Source organism: Dasypus novemcinctus, chromosome 23 (assembly GCF_030445035.2).
Source record: "Dasypus novemcinctus isolate mDasNov1 chromosome 23, mDasNov1.1.hap2, whole genome shotgun sequence".
Lineage (NCBI taxonomy): Eukaryota > Metazoa > Chordata > Mammalia > Cingulata > Dasypodidae > Dasypus > Dasypus novemcinctus.
The window spans coordinates 45,529,384-45,550,507 of record NC_080695.1 but is presented as its reverse complement, the minus strand read 5'-3'; the positions used below and the strand labels follow the sequence as shown (position 1 = coordinate 45,550,507).

General features: G+C 37.4%; 1 pseudogene; it reads left to right on the top strand.

Annotated features, from left to right (window-relative positions):
- On the top strand, positions 1-118 carry LOC131275721 (5S ribosomal RNA; annotated as a pseudogene).
- The last annotated feature ends 21,006 nt before the right edge of the window (positions 119-21,124 follow it).

Here is a 21,124-nt window from a genome sequence, read left to right as displayed (position 1 = left end):
GTCGACGCCCTTAGCACCCTGAACGCGCCCGATCTCGTCTGATCTTGGAAGCTAAGCAGGGTCGTGCCTGCTTAGTGCTTGGATGGGAGACCGCCTGGGAATACTGGGTGCTCTGGCTCTTGCCACGCGCCGTCCCCTCCCTCTCGGTCGCGCTCCTTTTGCCCGCCCCGAGCCCGGCTCCCCGCAGCCCTCAGGGCCAGGTATGCAGGCCCCCGGCCCCCGGCCCCAACCCCAAACCGCGCGTGCCCTTCCCTGGCGGCGCAGCCACGCAGGCAGCCACGCAGGCGGTGGCCACCCAGCCCTTCCTTGGAGCTCGCAGCCCCGCACCAACCCACACCTGGCTGGTGCACGCAGGGGCCCGCGCCCACTGCGCCTGGGCCCAAGACCCCAGGCCCGCTAGACCTGTCGGCGTCCGGCGGACCCTGCCTCTGGGCCGTGCCCTGGAACCGTGCACACCGGGCCTGCCCCTTCTCGCCTTTTCCCGGCTTGCCTGGCACCACGCCGATGGGCCCCATGCCACAGACTTCCCGTGGCCCCCTGAGCGCAGGGGACAGGCCCCACCCAACTTCAATAACACAATGAGCCCTATTGTAAACAATGGACTAGAGTTAATAATACATCTCTAAAAACGTCCATCCATTAATTATAACAAATGTACCTCTCTAACACAAGGTGTTAATAATAGGATGGTTGATATATTGGAACCTTTTGTTTTATATATTTTATGTAGTACATTTCTGTACATCTACAACTTATCTGAAAATATTAATTAAAAATGGTAAAATACACAGTCTGTCAAAATACATGTATGTTTAATATCTTAAAATATTATATTTTCCAAAAAATTAGTGGTAAGAGTGACAATGATTTTTTATATCCTTACAAAGGTCTTTAATGTCTGATTCAATAGAAAATACCTGGATTCTCATATCTGCTTCTTCTTTCAATCTATTTTACTATGCTGCCTTGATTGAAGTACATGAAGAAAATCAAGTTTCAATCAGATATGTATTTGGAAAAGAAAGGAATATTTTGACAAACTTTCCAGATCATGATGAATATTTTTCTTTGATACTACACCAACATTCAACTTTCCTTAAATAACGGTTTCTAATGGTTAGTTAAAACATGAAATCTGAAACCTCATCAATTAGTTTTTTGTGCTCTTACTTTAAAACAAATGGCCTCTCTCAGGAAACTATTAAACTCATGATGGCAAAAACAAATTTTCCAAAATTATAATTTTCTCAAAAGCCTGAATCTCATCAATTAGCCACAAATATTGTCAGTTGTTTCCCTTAAAATGACAGGTTCACCTGATTTCTTTTAAGAACATAGCTTCCAGATAACTTGTTCTGAGATTCCATGGTCTCTAAGTTATTCTTTTAAATAAAAATGTTGTTCTATGAATAAAGCTACTAGATCATCCCACAACTCATAGCAATCGTGCTGCACGTGCTTTTCCTGGATATAACCTTGTACTCTGGTATGCAGCAGAAGTGCTTTACACATACTTCCATTTTGTCACAATGGATGTTTAAAAATGTGTGCTCATGGATTGATAACTAATGAAATTTATACATTTTTCCTGCTTTACCAAGAACATTCTTAGGCAAAACTGGTTTTGCTTGTATTTGTTTATTTTTATTGCAAGTACACAGAAGTGAGGGATATGAAAATAATAACTTGATTCTAGTGCCTTGATTCATGCTAAGACGCCAACAGTTTTACTGCAATTGCTTGTATACCATCCTTGCAAATGTCAGCGCAGTGAAAAAGGCCAAAAATGTCCTAGTATTATTAAGAAAATTTCACTGACATTTCAGGCTCCCTTTAAGGATTTCTGGGATGCCTAGGGGTCAGAAGACCAAGCTTTGGAAATTACTGTTCTAACAGACATAGTCGAGTTACCTTCCATGATAACTACCTAGAGGAAATCTGCACTTTGACCAATCGCCTAAGAAGAAAGAGGCTTATGCAATTTTCAGAAAGGTGGCAATATAATTACCATATGTTTAGAGTCAGAAGAAACTAGGTTTTAATTCAGCCATGTAACTTAGAATCCTATAGCCTTTGACTAATTACTTAACTCCTGTTTTATTTATTTTTTCCTTTTCCTTACTTGCTAAAATAAATTAGGTATATTGTAAGAATAAAATTAGAAGGCACACATACACCGTCAATACTGGCATATTGAAAATATCTGATAAATAGCAGCCCCTATTATTTTTGTTCTTGCCAACAAAATATGTATAATTTAGTGGATATGTTTAACTTTTGATGCCTCTATCCAATGTTTACTGCATGAGCAATGTTACAGGTCAATGTGGATTACAGTAAAAGAGCCAATTTTAATACATGTGCCATGACAGGTGATTCCTTCTAAAGATAATAGCACTAGAAGATTAATGCAGATAGAATTACAGTATTCAGTTATTTTGAAAAAAAAATATTTCATTAATGTCTGTCCTTCCATGCATCACCATTTTAATCAGAGAATTTTGTTTATGAGTCATTGTGGCCCTGTGAGAAGAAAATGTCACAAGACTTGGTAGAGCTAATTAGCAAGTCTGGGACACCAGAAAAGAGTCACAAAAGGAATGGGCACTTGTTTCTTAGTTTAGGAAAGTACTCTTCACATATGAAAATGACTCAACTCTTGCAAGAATTCAAGGCAAATTGAATTTTTATCTTTGTCTGACATAAGAATCTAAATTGTGAAAATGAGAATGGTGCAGTTATATCAAGATTGGACTTCCATTCTGTTTAAACCTATTTCGTTGCTATTAGCATTAAATGAAGACTGTAGAAAACGATAAAGAATATTGGGAAGCTATGGCAAAAAGTCAGATAGGTTGGATTCATGTTCCAGTTCTGTTACTTAGTGTATGTCTAACCCTGAGTAGTTCCTTAATTGCCCTAAGCCCCCACTTCCTCAGACGTGATGGAAAAAAATATCTACCTCAAGGTGGTTCTGAAGGATTGAAGTGGGGCAAACTATTAGAAGTACATAAAATCCTCACGTGGAATGTGTTGCCTAAATATTTGTTTCTTTACAGCTTTTGGTCTAATTATTACATTATGGGAGGCTCACAGATGTACTAGTGAGGAGAGAGCATTTCAAATGGACACACTGGTGTGTAATCAGGTAGACATGCACACATATGCTTATTTATATACTCTCAAGGCATATAGGTCCTTCAGTTTTGACGTGTGTAGGAAAGTGTGGGATGTGTCTGGACAAGGAGGTAGTGATCAGAATTTGAAGAGTCTTATGTGTCAGGGTAAGGGAGAGTTGGGTTGTCAGTATCTCAACAGAAGCTTTACTTGGATAGTTCCTAAGTACAAGAAAACCTGACAAGAGTACATAATCAAAGCCACTCACTTTGTAATAAGAATTTCTAAAAATGTGTTAAAAGTTCAGTCATTTTAAGCCAAGTTTAGATTGCATTAATTTATTTTGGGGAATGAAGCTCTGCTATTTAGGTTTAGCCCTGAGGCCGATGGCAAGTTGTCAATATGGATTTTGGTGTTGAAGGCAGGGGACCCCTTTTGGCCGAGCCTGTGGGAAATCTTGCTTAACTGCTGAATTGCAGAAAAGTTTCCAAAGGCTTCCATCAGCCCTTGGTGGACAGTTAGCAAAAGGAACTGCAGTGAAACAAGTACATTTTATAACATGCTAACAATTTACAACTCCAGGTGCTTTTTTATGAGTAGAAATCTCAAAAAATCTTTAAAACACAGAGAAAGGGTTTTAGCAAAATTGTCAGTTGTACTTCACTTTAAAACATAGTCTAAACATTTTGGAAATAGCGTGTAACAAAGAAGTAGATTTACTATGAAAATTACTTATTTTAATGATATACTAATGTAAGTGGGACAGTCCGCTAAAACACGGCCTCAGTGTATGCCTCACATCCTTGATAGTGGTTTATAAAATTCTAAAATGTCCACAGAACTAAATGCAGGTGTCAGAAACTACCTTCCCTCTCTAGCTTCTTAGTGTCTATTCCAACCAGGTGTTCTTAATTAGCTCCACCTGTAAACTTCAATCATTTCATTCCTGGAATTTGGCTGTTTGCCTTCCCAAAAAGCAACTATCTGTAAAACTCTTGCTTTACTTACAAGTCTCTTATTGTCATCAATGCCTTTCACAAACTCCCACATTTTTTGAAGATAGCTGGGTTCCAGATTGTTCACCTCAATTTTGGCCACCCTTTTAGGTTTCCTCTTGGTTTGTGTCCATGAAGCTTTTGGGCAACTATTAAGAGTCTTACATTTGTTCCTGTTTTTTTACCTTGAATTGTTCACATTCCCTGACTAGATCTTATTTATAATTGTCTCCTTTTTTACAACTGGAAATGTGCTTCCTGGATTCAGAAAATTTTCCAAAGACCTTAACTAGCTACTCACATTAAGTTAGGACAAACAACCTTCTTTTGGTTTGTTTGTTACATTTAAGTGCAGTTTGAAGAGAAGTCAGTCTGATTTACATTTAAATGTTAAGTCACCTGGAACACTTTAGGAAACTTGCTCAAGAGTTTGAGGTCAGGATTTGAGGAGTACTCTGCTGTGCACTTTGTTTTTTGTTCATTTAGAGGTAGCTGGATCTGGTGGATCTTCTAGCTGGCCACCTCACTCACATGCCTGGCCCTTCTGACCACCCTCTTTCTCTGGGCATAGCCTCTTATCCTTCATGGCCTCTCCACGTGGTTTGGCTTGTCACAGCCTAAAAGTCTCAGGGTTGTCTGGCTTCAGACATGGTAGCTAGCTCCACACAGAAGTGTTCCCACAATCCTCGCTGGAAACTGCAAGGTTCCTTATATACTACCCTTGAAAATGCCAACATACTCTTAGCATTCAATTGGTTAATCAAGTCCTAAAGCCAGCCCAGATTCAAGAGAAAGAAAATATAGATTATACCTGCAGCTGGGGGAAATGCCATGCACATTTTAAGAGGGAATAAATTGATGTTTGATGTGTGAAGGTAAGAAAATAAGTAAACTGAAAAAAATTTATAAACTACTTTTTCAAGAAGCTTGACTGTTGAAGTGAGAAATACAATAAGAAAGACTGGTAAAAAGAAGGAGTTGTATTGAGGGAGGTTTTTCTTTTGTTATATGCTCTCCCATTTACCAGTTGTAAGAAATTCCAGTATATACTGAGGGAAAACAGAGAAGCATGAACTACTGGAAAAAACAAATTGACAATGGATTAATAGATGAATCAATGTTATTGAGCATAAACTAGGGAATATTAATAAAATTAAAAGATTCAATTTAGGTGGAAAAGGCAGTAGGAAATAGACTAGAGGATCAGGAATTGGAAAATTTTACCTAAGTTTTAAACTGAATTTATAGGGAAAGTTATCTGCTGGGACAGGGAGCAAGAGATGTACAGAGAACTTGCAAAGAGAGATGAAAGTTTGTAATAGGTATTATAAGGACATAGTGGTATAACTCATAACTAATACAAGTAAAATTAATATTTAGTGCTGTGTTTAGAAACAGAGATTAAAAATTTAATTTCTAATGACAAGCATACACAATTGAATGACTTTCACTACTAGTACACAACAACCCTGAGCTCAAATGACTGCCTGACTCTTGCTGATGGGATAGCATAATGAGTGTATTTTACCCTTTCATTTATGCTTGAGGCTAAAATCCTATGCATTCAGTGTTCTTTTTTTTTTTTCACTTTTCCTTATCTTACATAGTCACTTCTTTCCTGCATAGATTTTTAATTTAAGGAACAATAGATGGTAATATATGAAAGAGATGAAATACACAATAAAATGGAGATGAATATCCCATTGGAAGATCCAGATAGCAGAACTCAATGTTTTTTTACATACTAAGAAGTTAACATTGTACAACAAATTCTTTTATACTTTTCTTCCTTACTGGTCTGATCCTATCTCATGGATTTAATTCTCATATATGCACTCATGATTTTCAAATCTATGTCTCCAACCCTGACTACTCCCTTGGGAAGCAGACATATTTATCCAACTATTTAGTTAACATTTTCCACTTCTGTGATATATATTAGAATTAGGAGCTAGGCTATCATATTAGCTCTACCACTTATTTCCTATGTAACTTAGAGAAAGTTACTTAATATATCCCATATCAAACCTTTTCTTCTGAAAATGGAGGTAATATTTCCTATATCATGTTTTAGGTAATTGTGGATTGAATCATGTCCCCCACAAAAGGTGAGTTCAGGTCTTAACCCTGGTCCTGTGGGTGTAAGCCCATTGTACGTGGGACCTTTTGATGAGGTCTTTTCTTGTTAAGGTGTGGCCAGCTGAATCAGGCTGGGCCTCAATCCAATGTGGCAGAAGTCCTTATATGCAAAGGAAATTGGACAGAGAAGCAGCAGCCATGGGGAGCAAAAAGAAGGTGAAGTCAATAAAACCTGGAAGAGAAAGAGGAAGATGCTGCCATGTGTGAAGAATCTAAGGTCCAAGAAAAAGCCAATGACCAAGGTCACCTAGAGGCAGTCCCAGAATACCACAGTTGTTAAGGCAAAAGCCTCCTCTTGCTCATGCCTCGATTTGGGGCTTCTCCTGGCTTCAAAGCCATGAGCCAATAAATTCCCATTGTTTAAGGCACCTGTGGTGGTAAGAGGCTGTATGTACTCCAGAAAAACGTTTTCTTAAATTTAATCCATTCCAGTTCTGAACCCATTGTAAGTAGGACCTTTTGATGAGGATACATCAGGTAAGGTGTGGCCCACCTCAATCAGGATGGGTCTTATCTTGTTACTAGAGTTCTTTATAAGAGAATGAAGTTCAGAGAGAGAGAAAGCCAAAGGAGGCAAGAACCACATTAGAGGCACCCAGATGAGAAGGGAGAGACCAGGAGATACCGCCATGTGCCTTGCCAAGTGACACAGGAGCCAAGGAAGCAGGCAGCCAGCCCCAGAACACCATAGCCTTCAGGAAGAAAGCATCGCCTTGAGAATGCCCTGATTTGGACTTTCTTTTAACCTAAAACCAAAAGCTAATAAATGACCATCGCTTAAACCAACCCATTTCATGGTACTTGCTTAAGCAGCCTGGGAAACTAAAATACCAACCCATTGCATGATATTCCTTTTAGCAGATAGGAAACTAGGACAGTACTGATAAAGTATATTAACATATCCACAGTGTTAAAATTAACAGAAAAATATTTTTAGGTAATGTCTAAAATTTGCAGCTATTAAAGGAATTCTTGTAAGAACATATATTCCACCCAATTCTTCCCATAATATTTTATATTTTATTATTGGCATAGCCATCAACCCGGTTGCCTAGACTCAAACCAGAATGTTGCTTTTATTATTCTGGGCCCAGATCAATCCATGAGCTAGTCCTGTTATCTCTCTCTTCAAAATATCTTCTAAATTCCTTGATTTTTATGACCTTCACTTTTATTTCTCTGGTCAAATCAAAAGCTATTTCTTATCTGGCTACTGCAAAAGCCCTGGTTAAACAAAATTTTATATTGCCCACACAATCTATAAAATAAATTTGAGACTATATCATCTGCAAATCATATACATTTATTATCTATCAATAAGTTTTATAAATTATGAATCATATGAATTTCTGCAGATAGAGTATTTTAGAGAAAACAGAATAATCTATGGCCAAACAATGTTCCTACATAAAAGAATTATATAAACCAGATAAAATTTAAAAATCACTTCTTTAAAAATATCAGAGCCACAGAAGCAGCAATGGCTGTAAGTCTAACATTTTGGAAAAAGTGAACCACAGATTTTAGTGGACATTTTTCAGCCCCCTTTGGGACATCTTACCATACTTGGTGCTTAAAAAAGGCTTGGTCTGATGAACACATGCACATGATGAAACTCTTCAAGAAAAGAACCACCTGAGGGATCAAAGATAGCAGTGGCCACCTCACACACAGCACTGAGTGCAGCGCCCACTACCACCTCCCAGGCTAGTGAAGCCTCTTGATTCAGACGTTGCACCTAAATAGTGGAGAACAATTACCAATAGACTGCAAACTGACGTTCTACCTAACAAATCTTAAAAACAGGACCAAAAGGATCAAAGTGTATTCAAGTAACTTATCTGCATCCCAGAAAAGAGCTCAAGAATATTTTATAGGAATGGAAAAAAATATCCAACACCAAAGTCAATTGTAGTACTTGAAGCCTGTATAATTTACTGAGTATGTTAGCAATTTTCAAGTGTCCTCTGTAGCTGATAATACGTGTCTGTAATAAATAAGACTCCACAACTGTGGGTCATAGGAAACAGGGAGGACACACAGAAAGAGATCCAAAGAGAATAATTCAAAACCACTACCTCACCATTTCCTTGATGAGGATGACCTGGCCACTGATATCTGAATCAAACTTTCCATTCTTTGTGGTATTTTCAATATAAACACCACAATGAATTGAATATGGTCTTTATTAAAGTGGGTGGGATATAATCATTCTCAACAAATCCTTGTGTAATTTTTGCAATTACCCAAGACAAAGAATTTCTCTTATGTATTAGTGCATTAGTCAGATAACATATTTTCCTTTAAATTCCGATAGACGTCTGGCCCCCTGAAAATTATGGGGCTGCTGTGAGGAATAAGCCAATCGTGGTACCTATTCTCATAGAGCCTGCAATTTAGTGGAGAAGTCTGGCATTAGCATAGAATCACAGATATTCGATTGAATATTTTATGAAGAGAGTTAAGAGGCTGATGAGACACAATATTCAGACAGGTAGACATGGAGCTCCAGTGGGTAGCAGCACAGCAGCCCTCCTGAGGACATCATCCTGACCAGAAATAGTTATCTGTGTATGTTACAGGCAACAAATTCAGTCTCCATGGCCTAAACCAGGGGTGGGTGAGCTTTTAAGGGAAAAAGCTCAGCAGCTGTCTTTGCCTGGCATTATTATCCTTACAACTGTCCAACAAAAAAAGACTTATATTGGTATATGGCCATGAGATGTGATTCTGTATTTTATACACTGAAACACCCGCTTGAGAAGAAGCAGTTCTTGAGCTGAGTTTTTTCACACCAAGGATATCAACAATAACTTGTTAATTCCCTGCTATAGAAACTAGAACCATGCCTCGGAAGAATGTTACCCTCATTTGGTCCTGTTTACATTTTAATGAAATAAAACCTATGTCACAGTAGTTGTCTGTTAGCTAGAGTTTATTTTTTTTAATGCACTTAAAAGTAAAATGAGATGAGACGTGAGCATTCTAAAATACCTGTTATATTTATAAAGGAGCAAAATGTAGTGAGGCTGGTGTGAGAAGAGGTTAGCATGTCCCATTCCACTTCTGAGTGCAGATGCTGCTCTCTGGTCATTTCCAAAAGATGTGCTCCCCTCTTGATTGTGTTCTCTATTTACTTGGCATGTCATTATCTGGTACAGAAGCTTGTTGCCACAGTCACTGACTTTTTCACTGGTTTTCAGCTATCTTTGGATACCCTGGTATAGACCCCAGTATTCTGCCATATTTTGGGTCAATCTTTCTGCTGAAAGCCTCCAAAGGCTGATTAGCTGCTCTGTCCATTGCAGTACGGAGGACTCCATCACAAGCCCACCACAAGCTGGCAGGACAAAGCAACCTGGAAGACATCTCCTTATAGAATACTGACTTAAGGTGAATGAGATAAACTTTCATGAAGAGAGAAAATCTAGGTGGTAATAAAAGCTAGTTGTGTGGCAGTGTTAAATGCAAGTCACAAAAATTACTATAATTTCATTTCAAGTTCTAGTATCAGAAAAGCAAATTTATTAGTCAGAAAAGGGGTGTTGATGCAAAATACCAGAAATTGGTTGGTTTTTATAAAGGATATTTATTTGGGGTAGGAGCTTGCAGTTACCAGGCCATAAAGCATAAGTTACTTCCCTCCCCAAAGTCTACTTCCATGTGTTGGAGCAAGATGGCTGCTGACTGCTGTGAGGGTTCAGGCTTCCTGGGTTCCTCTCTTACAGGGTCTTGCTGCTCTCCAGGTTCAAGGTTCCTTTCTACCCAGGGCTTGCTTCTTCCTGGACTCAGGGTTCCTCTCCTCCTAGGACTGGAATCTCTTTCCTCTGTGAGCTTACTTCCCTGGGCTCCAGCTTAAAGCTTCAGCATCAAACTCCAACATCAAAAACCCTCAACTCTGTCCTTTGCCATGTCTTTTATCTGTGAGTCCCCACCCACAAAGGGGCATGGACTCAACACCCTAATAACATGACCCAATCAAAGCCCTAATCATAACTTAATCATGCCCAGGTACAGACCAGATTAAAAACACAATCCAATATCTATTTTTGGAATTCATAAACATATCAAACTGCTACAGCAAGCAAACCATTCTCTCTAAAGAAATGTGGCTGAGAGTTACTAACAGAGGCAAGAGAATATTTTTAATTAAATTTTCTGAGGTAATGTTAGTGAAAAATGGCAAGTTGAATTTTTTTCCTTTTACTGCTGAAATTTTGCCTTAATGACAACATGTACAATTGTGTGAGAGCTTAAGTCAAAGAATAAATGTAATTAACAAAGGCCTAAATTCTGAAAAATACCCATGTCAGCAGCTTCAGCCACTCTTGGAGGAGGAATAACCCAAAAATGATAGCAAATGTATAGATATTGTAAAAATAAAATCAGTGCAAACACCCACATTAGAATCAATGGATTCATCCTCTTGATTGAACTGAAAAATGTGTTTGGCCTATTTGTCAATTCTTTTAATAATAATTAATTTATGTGTGAAACTCAACTGCTGGTATGTTCCTTAATATCTGTGTGGGTGCATGTAGTGGATGAGTAGGCTATCAGAGGACGTTTCTGTTAAAGGAATACAGTCAAATAGTTCTGTTTAAAATTAATATGTATGTATATATGGTAGATGAGTTATTCCCTAATAGGCTTCATAAATGCAGGTCTTCTTTGATTTGGGTGATGTAATCAGAACAACAAGGCCAGTGGGGTCACATCCAAGTGCTTGTTCTCCTTTAATTCCTAGCACCTCTGAGCAGCTGCACCCAATCCACGGACAACACTCTTGGTTTCACACAGGGCACAGCCAAGCCTCCGTGTTTTTGGCAGCACAACTCTTCTCGGTGTTGAGCTGAACGCTCCTTTTTGTGAGTGCATCCACAATGAAAACTCTCCACATCCTTTACCACAGGCTTCACTGCACAGGAAGAATACTTAATTCATAAAGAAATGGACCACTTTTTGATCCTCATCTCCAGTAAGAACACGGTATCGTATTTCTAGAAATTTAACAGCAGACAAAGGAAATAAGTTACTCGCATGCTAAGAAACATGATGCTGTTTGGCCCATCTTCCTTATGGCCAGTGAAAATAGCTACTCCCTTTGTGGCCCGCTCATAACTTGTCACACATAGTGCCCTAATGTCAACTTTCTATGTCTATCTAAATAGCTTTTGCCCCCATCATGTAAAAATTTGGAAAAGTTGATGTTGGAATAGCCACCTAAGAGTGACTAATAGAATTAGCTGAAATTACTGATATCTATTCCAGATTACTTCCCTATTCTCAGCAGAATATTTACTTTTATCTTATAAAGTTTTCAGGTTAATCTATACAAATTCATTATCAATTCTGCAATGGTATTGGAGAAAAATTCCTTGACATATGGCCAATGGTACTGCACAGTGTTATAAATAAGTAAAGAGAAAACATAAAATGTTAGAAAGGGCATTTGTCACTATTACATAGCATAGGGGAAGATACATCTTTATAGACAAATAGATTGGGAATTACAGGAATGAAGGGTCCCTAATTGTGCCTAACATTATCAGAGTAAATTATTGAGGAGAAAACTCAACAGTTTTAGAAACACACAATTTCATGTTTCATTTTCACACAAAGTTGGCAGATTTCCAGATTCTAGGGTGAATTTTTTCTGTTTGTTTTAAATTCAGAGCACAGTGCAAACTCCCTCAGGATGATGCTACACCTCAAACTGAGCAGAGCCAATTAATTTTGTAATATTAGAATTCTGAACTGAGTCATTTGTGAAAGGTTCGGTCAAATCTACATGAACCAATTAACGAGGCCTGGCAGTCACCAAGATGTCAGGGTTCTTCCTCCCTCACAGACACTTTGGAATGATGACTGCGGTTGGCAGTCCTGGGCTGGAGTCACGGGTTTAAAGGAGAGTTATTTGAGCGCTGCGCACCCTGCCTCCCTCACTTCTGCTAAGGCAGCCCCGTGAGCAGTGCTCGGGAGCCCAGAGCGGGCACTCATCTGCCATCCTTCTTCCCACAGGATGTGAAACCTTCACAAGTTACTTAACCTTTTTTACCCCCGTTTCCTCACATGTACAATGTAGCTCATCAGAGTACCTATCTTTGGGGTTTCTTTCCATATCAAATGAAGCAAGACTTCCAAAGTACTTAGTAAGGTAACTGGTCCATGTAAGTAGTCAATAATTATTGTATTACACATGGGTTTCTGAAAAGAAATGCCATCCATCACCCACCTAAATTCCAAAATGTGATTTACTATCCATATTTTAATTGTAAGCTAAGATCTATTCAGCAAAAACATGATGGTCATCCATTAAGAACTTCAAGTGGGTCAGATGTTTCATAAATGTTGGTCTTACGCTTTCAATAAGCCTAGAAAATAGGTATTTTTATGACCATTTTGCAGATCTAAAGAATGAAATAAGTACTTCTTCCAGGGCACGCACTACTAAATGCCATTGTCTCTGACTGAATCATTTTACAAATTATTATATCTTGTATTGGAAATACACTTTCTCACAATAATCCTATTTTTTATGGTTAAACTTGATACACATGCACACCAATTTGTTGTTTTTCTTTGGAAAATCCCATCTTTAACAAATTTATTTCTTTATTTAACTAATGTTTACATTTTGCTCAATAGGCCCCAGACTGCAGTATAACCATTTTATATGTTAACCCACTTAGTCCTTATATTGACCCAAAACAAAGGTACTTCTATTTGTCTTTTTTATAGAGGATGACATTGGCACAGAAAGGTTAAAAAATTTCCTCCACACATGATGAGGAGGCAGCAGATCCAGGAAGTCTCTCTCCAAATGCTCACTGTTGAAAATTTCTGCTAAAGGGCCTCTTAGAGATAAAACCTTTCCATTGGAAGTTATGGCATTTTACCAGAGTTTTAGCACAATTTTTCAGCACACATTCTTTGTCCACATTCTATTAAAAGGCATGGCAGATGGGGAGTCCATGTCATTATCAGCTGCTGTCAGTCACTGCTCCTCAGGATTGTGTTGTCCAGTGTAGCTCATGGCCACTTAACTGAACTTAACATGAAGCTGTAGCCAAAGCTAAGAATTTTTTTCTTCACTATTTAAATTTTGTGGGCTAAACAGCTGCTACCAGGTAAGAAGGAAAAACGTCATCACATCTATACAGTTTTGTAAGAAGTGACTTGATTAAAACCATTATGAATATGCCAAGTGAGTTCAAACTCTTTCCCAGTATTCAATATGCACGATTGATGAATGACTGGCTAACCCTATGAGTAAGAGGATTAGGGTATGCATGACGTATTGCCACCACAGCACTACTGAGCAGTAAAATGAGTAAAAATACCATGAAATTAGACATAAAAGGCATTTGCATGATTCCATGGAACTCTTTCCCCTACTTTTTATTTTCTTATTCTTCCAGTTCCAAGGGAAAGAATAAAACCCTTTGGTTATTGTGGGGAATGTATAATACTTTTTGTTAAAGATTATACAGTTCTCAGATTGATTCAGCGTTGGGTGGATATTAACTGCCAAGTGCAGATTTTGATAAAAGCCTCTAGGGAGGAAATGTACTGAGAGGATTTCTCTTTTTTCTAGCTCTCAATGCAGTTTTTGCTGGGCAGACTTTCCAATTGTCAACAGGCCCCTATAAACCTGCAAAGCGCCAGCTGAGTAATGCTGTGTATTTAGGCTATTTTAAGGAAGGCATACAAGGTGCAAAATGCCATAGAGTATGGTCAGGTAAATCCAGGGCAGCTAGAGACTCAGCTTTTTAACATAAGCTCTTTAAAGGGAGGATCCCCAATACAGAACCTTCAGACAGTTATTTTTCCCTCTTATTTACCCTATGAAATTTGTTATACTATCATAATTAAGAATTTGAAGAAGTATATGGTTTGATAAGCTTCGATATTAGAAGTCCCTTTTTACATCATTACCTCCGTCTCTTCTGATTCTTCCTAATCTATTAAATAGCACAGCATTTTCACATTTCCAGAGTTTTCCACAACCCATCTGTTCTTTCCTACCAAAATATGGAAGCATAAATTCTTTCTTTGTTACCTTTTGCATATAATTTGCTTCTTTTGTTTTATCTCTGAGGACCAATATGCTTTTCATGTCAGCTGCCAAATGTTCAAAGATCCTCTGAAAGTGGGTGACATTTAGCAAATAGTAGTTACATTTTCGAAGCCCTGTTCTGCTTCATTTAAAAATAAAAAATAAACTAGAATCAGACCAAGCCATTGTATTTTGCCAAATCCCCTTTACACTTTAACATGCACAGAAAAGAATGTATCTTTTGGAAACTTTGATATGAAAATGAAACAAAAGAAAGGGAGTTTCAGGGAACACTAAAGCAAATAAAATGAGATCTAGAGGTTTGAGGGTTAAGATGACTGGATTCCAGGGAAACGGACTTTGGCCCAGTGGTTAGGGCGTCCGTCTACCATATGGGAGGTCCGTGGTTCAAACCCCGGGCCTCCTTCACCCGTGTGGAGCTGGCCATGCGCAGTGCTGATGCGCGCAAGGAGTGCCGTGCCACGCAAGGGCGTCCCCTGCGTGGGGGAGCCCCACGCGCAAGGAGTGCACCCGTGAGGAAAGCCGCCCAGCGTGAAAAGAAAGGGCAGCCTGCCCAGGAATGGCACCGCCCACACTTCCCGTGCCGCTGACGACAACAGAAGCAGCAAATAGACACCAAGAACAGACAACCAGGGGAGAGGGGGAAATTAAATAAAATAAATAAAATCTTTAAAAAAAAAAAAAAAAGATGATTGGATTCCAGTGGTTGTATTAAATAGGCAAATGATTTCCCATGTAATTGGCTGGAATGTCAATATAGCAACAACTGCTATTTTTATTCCACTCATGTGCATTTGTGATTCCTTAGAAAACATATTATCATTTGCTATCCAGTGGAGATCAAAGACTGAATTTGGACATGGCCAATTCATGTAATTAATTTCAGAAACATGAATTGTATGGATTGTACACTTGCAGTATTTATACCTATAATCCTCATTATGTGAATAAGTTAGTGCTTAGTCTATTTAGAATCATATCCTAATTTGCCTGGTATATTTGTTTGATCCCCAGGATGATGCACTTGTACAGAGTTTTACTGAAATGTTCAGAATTATGAATTTTGGGGTTACTGGGATATTTTTCTAGTCCTGTGATTTCTTCCTGCTATTAAACTGAAAATTTTAAATCTTCCTTCATCTCCTTAATCACGGAAAGATTTTGAGTTCCCCAGAGAGGTTTATCTGCTTTCAAGGGGCTCTGTATTCAATATAATTTGTAGTTACAAAATTCCTGCATTTCACCAGGTTGCCCCATCAATGGAGAAGCTAATTTCTAACTTAATGGAAGGATTTGTAATGGCTTAAGTATTTCATGAGGCTAAAAATTTAGAACAAACCGATTTTAAATCTCAGTTCAGGATAAAGATGGTTATGACCCAGGAATTATTGACAAAACCATATACAGTTTTAAAAGACACAATTTAAAAAAGCTCAAAAACAGACCTTTTCTTTTCAGTTTCCTTGTTGGTGCTGGGAGGAACAGTCATCCCATCATATTCATTTTCTTCCATGGTTTCTGCACTCAGAGTCTGGTGCTTCAGGGAGAACCCATATCTTATTGAATTCACATGATAAATAGGCACTCAATTTTAGTGTGATTTTATCCCATGTTAATGTGCAATTGGCCCATGGAATTTATAACTAATTCTAGCTTTTACACTCTTGTTTTCTTAGCTCAACTTTGGCTAAATTGTCAGAGGCACTTGTAAACATATTTATGCTTTTACAGCATGATAAGATGCCGTGGGGAATGCTGTGTCAAACATAACTATTTCTCACCAGAAAAATACCTTCATACTTACCAATTTACCTAGCTTGTTTGGGATTATAACTTTGAATTCCTTTAAGGTAGTAACTTAGAGACTATTGATAATTACTCCCTAGAGAAACCTGAAAGCCTCACTTGAATATATGTAACTAATTTCCAGTTGGACAGTGATTAAACATGGCATGTATAAATAAAGATTTGATAAAAACAAATTGGAATAGCAGGACATGCTTTAACTCTTTATGTTCTGTCATAGCACATATTATTAAATGATATTGACTTCAGGAAATCCAGACGAGAGGACAGGGAGTTCTCCTAGATATGTTCTAGGGAAATATGTTTAAGTATTACAGTTTACTTATATATGTATGTGGGAAAGATTGTACATTACTTGAGTAGGAAAAACTGTTTTTTTTTTTCCCTCTTAGCAAATGCTAGTTTTGAGATAAGGTAAACACAATCAAATAAACAAAACCCTCCACTTTACCCATAAAAGGATGATATGATAGTTGGACACAGTAGTCCTACAATGGCAAATCTCATTCATTACTCCATGGTGACGTGTTGTGAGGCCAGTTGTGATTTACTGAAGATCTCTTTGAATATTCCCTCTTTCACTTCCCAGCTGAGTAACCTTAGCCACATCTTTTAAGGTCATGTGTCTGTCCTCTGGAAACTGGAGATCAAAGGTTAATAGGTTTGTGAGGATTTTAAAAAGTAAATAGTATGTGAAAGCAGTTGGAATATATACTCACTAAAGTTTGGTTGAATCAACAAATATCAGGCTAGGATTTTTTTCTTCCTCTTTTTGTCTTACTCCAGGACCTAGCAATTTAAAGTCTGGATTTATGAAATACAAACAAACAACTAGTTTCCTTTGACACAAGGAACAAAATAAGAAAGAAAAATAAACTTTATTAAAAGCATCTTTTTTTATTTACAGCAAATTTTATGTAATTTTAAATCTAAAGTTAACTATGTGTTTCAGAAAAGAATAAAATTGTAATGAGAATTACAGTGGGTTTATAAGCAAATGCCATGCACTGTAAACATACAGACATGGAAGGGAATCAAGTCTATACCAGCAGAACTGGTGAAGGCTTCATATGGGAGGCCAGGTTTGTGTTGGGATTGAAGTATGAATAGATTTGGAACCATCAACTGAGATAAGAGAATTCCACATATTTGGAGAAGTATGAGCAATGCCATGTAAGTGCAGAGTGGGTTCATCACGGTCAGAAAGGTGGAATAAAGGAGAAAGCAAGGTTTGATGGGGTAGGATGTCAAACAGCACCAGTAACAAAGTAAATAAGATGCCAACATTTGTGTCCATCTGTATGGCATATATTCACAAAAAATTTAAGACTACCCCTTAGTTAATCCAGCGAATCACTGTTGTTGATAACACGATTATAACAGCTCTGAGTCACGACCTTATCACTTGTTCATGTAGTGTAATACATTAAAAAGTTTAATGCCTGCCATTATCAATCCCAGGGAATATATAAATACATAATAAATAATTTAGTTTTAAGACATCTGGTAGGATTCAACCTTGATCCGTCATTTACTGTATGTGAATAAATGATCTGAAAATTTAACAAGCTTATGCCAATGCAGATATTGAATGGCATCCCATTTTATAGTCAGATAATGATTGGAAAGAACTTAAAAAGAATTTATTGGGAAATAGCACATTCTCTAATCAGAATTTTAAGAAAATCATTGAAACCGATGTAATATAAAAATAAATTACACTTGTTTGAGAATATGCACTTTGTATTCACCTCCACCCAAGGAAAACTCAAAATATGCTGACTTTTTCACTATTGAAAAATGGTGATCTTTTTTAAAATTCTGGAAGCAGGGAACATCAAAGTAACAGAAAACCACCTAGTTCTAGAGAAGCTATATACTTTTAGTGGCTTAAATTATAAAAATTAATGTTCATTTAGGTAGAACACTTTATGTGGAGTTTCGCTTACAGGCAAATACCCCGAAGTTTTCTCAGGTGCCTGTGTTTCTGTAACATTGAACTGGTCAAGGTTTCTCAACCCACTAGTCATGGACCTAACTAGTCACCTCCAATCTCTGTCCCTAGGCTGATCCCAAGGTCACATAGCCTTCCGTGTTGAGACAAGAGCTCTAGGTGACCCTTCCTGATACTGTCGGAAACAGGTTGCCTACCAAGACGAACTATGAGAGCAAGTAAGATATTGAAGGAAAGGGTTTGTTTAAATTTTCTTCTGTTGTTGCTGTTTGTTTCACATTTCTTTTTATCCCTTCCTTGGAGCCCACTAATATATGAATATTCTTCTTTGGGGCTCTTAAGATTAATACAAAATATACTACTTCTTAATTAAATACATGCAAATGAGATTTTGAAATAGACAATAAAAAATTTGAATGAGTAGACTCATCAGTTAATGATTGCCAGTATTATCCTTAGCCTGCAATCGTGATTAAAATGTGCTTATTTTATTGCTATAGTTGTCTGTCATTTCATGGTTTTGATAACTTGTTTTATTTTTCTTCTGCCTGGCTGAATATTCTTAATAAGTTGTACAAATATGCACACACGTATCTGAGTTCATATACTAAAACTATATTTTGCAAATGCACATGGAAATCTATAAAAATCCACATATATGTCTTAGAGCATATATAAGATTTTTAAATTATAGGTTTATTTTATATTATTTATATTATTGTATGTTTATATTCTTACAGGAAATTTTAATGTATGATACAAGTATTTTCATCCCAGTATTAATGAGAAAAGTAATAAACATTTCTATTCATGAAAATATTTAAAAGAGAAGCAATCTTACCAGAGGGATGAAAGATTTGACAGTAGTTTTGGTGGATTGAATTATCTACACCAATTAGATATGTTCTTGAACTTGGTCTGCATTCCTATCAGTTTGAACTCATTATAAAAAGGATCTCTTGAAGAAGTTATTCCTAGTTAGGTTGTGGACAAGTTGAATGAGATAGAGTCTTATTTTTATTTTTTTATTTTTTAAATAAAATTTTATTGAAGAATATCATTCATATAAGAACATACATAAATGATAAATATATATTAAAAGTTGTGAACTTACAAATAAAACACACATTATCATCCTACAAGGCTCCCATAGAGCTACCCACCTCCAATACCTGGCATTGTTGTGAATCATTTGTTACAAACTATGAAAGAGAGTGTAAATGGTAATGTAAACTGTAATCCATCATTAGTAGCAATGCTTCAACTTGTATTCATCAATTTAACAGATGTACTACACTAATGAGGGATGTTGTTGATGTGGGAAATTATGGGAGGGGGAGAGAGTGGAGCATATGGGAATCCCTTATATTTTTTATACAACATTTATGTAATATAAAACTACTTTAAAATTTTTTTAATTAAAATTATTACTACTAGCTGTAGCCCATATCTTATATTTGGTGTATTATCCACCCACCCACCCAATTATTAACACCTTGTATTAATATTGTATATTTGTTATCATTCATGAGAGAACATTCTCATATTCTGTTAACCACAGTCCATCATCCACCACAGGATTCACATATAGTCCCATGCTTTGTACAATCCATTCAAAGTGTACACTCAGTGATTCACATTTTCCTCATAGAGTTGTGCTGTCATCACCTCAGTCAATTTTAGAACATTTTCATTACTCCAAAAGGAAAAATCCCATACCCTTATGCCCCCTATTGTTCCTTCGAAATGAAATATCTTCTCACTGGTAAATATCATTCATAAGCTGCATTAGTTGTAATTTTTCCCTTGTGTCAGCATAGTCTTAGCACTTTGTGAAAGAAGAGCATTCTTTCATTTATGTTGTTAAGAGGTTTGGTCTTACTCCAGATTACTGGAGTCCTTCATAAGCAGAAGAAATGCAGGAATAGTGAGAAGGCTCTGGGAGGACAGAAGCTGGAAGTCACTGGAAGCTGAGGGAGAGAGAAGAAGCTGTTTTCTTGAGATGGGAAAGCCAAGGAACCCAAGAACCACAGCCATCCAGAGCACTGCAGACCTGAAAGGAGGCAAGCCTTCTCGCCGCTGAAACCAGGAGCCATGTTGCTAAGCTAACACACTGCACGGCATTTCTCACATCAGCCTGAAAAGCTAAGGCAGCCGGCAACATCCAGATGAATGTTCACAAGTTTAGTATGCATCTCAAAAATCTTCATGATGCTAACTAAGGTCCCTGTCTTTAGACGTACTTTCTTATTTTGCTAAAGCACCCATATCCTCTTGGTAAATCCAACGATTTTAGTAACAGACACATTTCAGTTTCTCTAGAAATATCTCAGTTTTCCATGAAAAATCATCATCAGGTTGGTGTCTTTGAGTATTTTAAAATATTCTGTCCATAGCCTTGGAGTGAAGGGAAAGCAGTGAAAAACTGCTGCCTTTTTCTGAATGATTATATCTAGAATTTATCTCCAGTTATTGGTTACTACTTTGATTTTTTTTCCATTCTGGGTGTTCTCCATAAACACAAGTCTTCTCACATTCTTTGTCTAGTTCCCACTTTTAAATTTCCATTACCTAACCATGGCTTCCCTCATTTCTGGGTTGTACCACATTGTATATTCTTTCTATACCACAAACTTTGCTTAGCAGCCCTTCAAAAATCATGTCAGGCATTTTTTTTCCTGTGAAATTTCCATGTGATATTCAAAAAGTTAAGCATAGCTTTTTTGGGTTGCTTAGTATCTTGCATGTGGTCCTAAGGTAGAAGATAAAGCAAACAGAAAATCTTAAGTGTATTTTGATTTTTAAAGACTGTTTTGCAGGGTAAAAGACATATAAAAGCTGCACATATTTAAAGTGTATAATGTGATACATTTTTACATTTTTTCATAAAATCATCTCTACAATCAAGATAGTGAACATAAACATCATCTTCAGAAGTTTCCCTCTGCTCCTCTGCCCCTTGATAATCTCTTTATGTTACCCACTCCACTCACCCATTTATTTACCTTCCAACAATCTCAAGCACCCCAATCT